Raw genomic sequence first — 3,329 nt, forward strand, 5'->3', positions numbered from 1 at the left:
TATCACCGAAAAAAATTCTAATTTAAAATCAACATGTTAAAATTATGAATTGTATTTCTATAAAAATTTGATGTTCTTCTACAATTTGATCTATATCTTAGAATCAGTTACATTCCCACATTTATGTAGGTAAATATAATTTTTACGTATACATGATAAAGTTATGACATAAAATTATTTTCATCTAATCGTTAATTAATTCCATCTCTAATAGCTAATATTAATAATAATAATAATAATTGTAACGCAATGAATTGCTCGCATAATTTCTTTAATTAATAGAATATGTAATTTTGAAATATTTAATTTATTATGGATCTTATAGTTATTAAAATTTATAGTTCAACTGTTATTATCTGCTAAAATGAATTTTTATATTCCATGACAAAGTATTTACTCACATTTTTTATTGACATGGCAATTTTTCGGTAAAATCCGCCGTCAAAGAGAGAGAGATTCGGTTTTATGAATTCTCAAAATTTTCTGATAATAAAATAACTTTGGATTTCGTTATAATTTCAAAAATTAGAATATCAAAAATATATTTTTGAAATTTGACCTACAAATTCGTTTAATGTAACTTTTCAGTATCAGCAATTTCAGTATCTTAATTTTATAATTTAATAATTTACCATTGTAATTAAATGTATACGATAGATGTTACTACAAGATTAGAAGAAATAATATGAAAAAATTTTATAGTCTATGAAAATATGTTATTTCTATCTTCAAATAAATTAAACTTTCAATATTCGATGTTAAAATAATTTGCAAATATTTGATTTCACTGATAAATTATTGCTATTTATGCGTGATTCAGTTTAATTGTTGTTACCTCATTGGCATGAAAATCTCTAAATCACCGTAATATTAAATAATTAATTTTTAACAATAATAAGAAAATTACGTTAATTATAGCTATCAAATTTCAAATTTTTTGGAATAAATTTAAAGTAAAATAAATTAATTGCTTGAAGTGCATATCTGAAATAAAAATAATTATAATAAAATTCTCTCGTTTAGTAGAAAAAAAAGCTATATATACAAATTATTTTTATAGTTGTTTTCAATATTAATTTAAAATTTGATTAACTCTCAATTATATGATAAATTATTAAATTATAAAATTAAGATACTGAAATTGCTGATACTGAAAAGTTTAAGACATTATCTGTTTATTTATTTATTAAACCTAAATAATAACCTAAATAATGATAATTAAACCTAAATAATAATAATATCCATTCAAGTACTCTGAATAAGTTTTTTTTTACGCAATAATATACATTCATACGCATATATATATATATGTAATATATCATCTATTATGAAAGGATAATTCTTTCTAACGGAAAAGATTCTGGGCTTGAATAGTAATATATTTACCAACAATATAGCAAAGTCCATCTTCGAATATTTTCTATTCAGTATTTTCTCTATCTATGTGGAATCGAAGGACGCATTGATTTTCTACGGAAAACTCGATAAGAACTTAGGGTAGCGAAAAGTGTCTTGAGAAGAGACTGAGCGAGAAAGAAAGATAGTTTGGAGTAACAGCAAATCAACAGAAGAGAGACAGACCTTCTTGTACATATGTGGGAGGAAAAGCTTCCGAAAAGTTCCGGAGAAATAAGATGAGGAAGCCGACTCGCGGAGTGACAAAAAAACGCTTGGAGATGAAGAAAGAGGAGAAAGGGAAAAATTGGACAGGCAAAGCACGGGAGTTGTTACGAGACTTATTTTGTACAGTTTCTCTCTTTTATTACTTTGAAAAGGAGAGTAGAAGAGACGAACTTGTCTTTAACATTGTATTGGCTTTTATTTTATATTTTATTTACCTTTTCTTGAATTCTTACGATCTTATTGACTTTGCAATGATATAATTTTATTCTTATGTTCTTTAAACAACGCTTAAACACCTCACGTGACTCTTACCGCTTAATGTAATTGATGCTTCAATGCCCCGTCAACACATTAAAACGATTATTTATTGTAACGTATACGGTTTTTTTTTAATATATTATAAATACCATTTTACTTTATCTTCAAACGATCGTATATAATAAGATTAATTTGTGGATTAAATGAAATCCACATTGTTTATGTATAATTTAAAAAGAAAAAAAGCAAATTTATTATTATTATTATTATTATTAAAGGGATTAAGAAATTAAAAACGACCGACTAAAGCAAATTTCAAATCAAATCAAAATTGATTACGAAAATTTAAGTACATCGTTTTCATTGAATCATTTATTTAATTATTTAGACTAATAGTGTACAAATACATATAATTTTCACATTACCTATAAATTTAATTTATTTATTGATAAAAATTTTCAAAATATGTATCTTCCATATATTATTCAAATAATAATAAAATTAATACCACCATTATGTAATATATTTTTTATATTTCAATATCACTTCAAGATATAAATTAATGATTCGATGAAAAAATGTTGTATTTGAATAAATTTTGAACGATACTCGAGCTTTGAATTTTTGTAACTATAATATAAACAATCATTACTTCTTACTATTTACATTGAAATAATTATAATCAAATTTACAAAAATTATGTAAATATATAAATATATAAAAGAATTTGTTAATTGATGTATTTTCACGTGTCATCTCTAAGCGCGTGTTTGAATTGTTTATGATAAATTTATGAATTAAATAAAAATGCATGTATAAAGGAAACTTATTGTGACACTGTACACGGCTCATGTGATTATTCTAATACTCTAACGGAATATGAAAAAATTTGAATCTACGTAATAATGATACAATTTTTAATCGAATTTCATTTGATCGAATTAATTTATAATACGTCACAATGCTTTAACAAATAATAATGATACGATATATTTGGCAGTTGATTTATTTATCAATAATTGTATAAATGCACACATGATCATTGTAATAATTCATACTATACTATTACATTTAATATCAATTTTCATAATATCCATTAAATTTTAATAAAATAGAATTAAATTATAATGCTAATATTCATTTTGTTACATTTAAAAATTATTTGAATTATAGATATTAAGCTGGTTATTATTAAATTCTTTTGACAACTTATGACATATAAAAAATTATTTTCTATCTCTTTAGATATAATAATTATGTGTTTTCATTAAGTATTTAATTAAGTATAATTAAGTATAGTCATTAAGCAATCAACATTTAGAAATATGTTAATTTAGGAAAAAGGATTTACATTATTTGCATTAAAATTTTAATTAACTCCAGATACAAAAGTCTTTCAAGGAAATGTAATATTACTGATTAGATAATGTTCGAGATTGAGAGAATTT

The sequence above is a fragment of the Ceratosolen solmsi genome, unplaced genomic scaffold (genome assembly GCF_000503995.2).
Source record: "Ceratosolen solmsi marchali unplaced genomic scaffold, CerSol_1.0 scaffold57, whole genome shotgun sequence".
Lineage (NCBI taxonomy): Eukaryota > Metazoa > Arthropoda > Insecta > Hymenoptera > Agaonidae > Ceratosolen > Ceratosolen solmsi.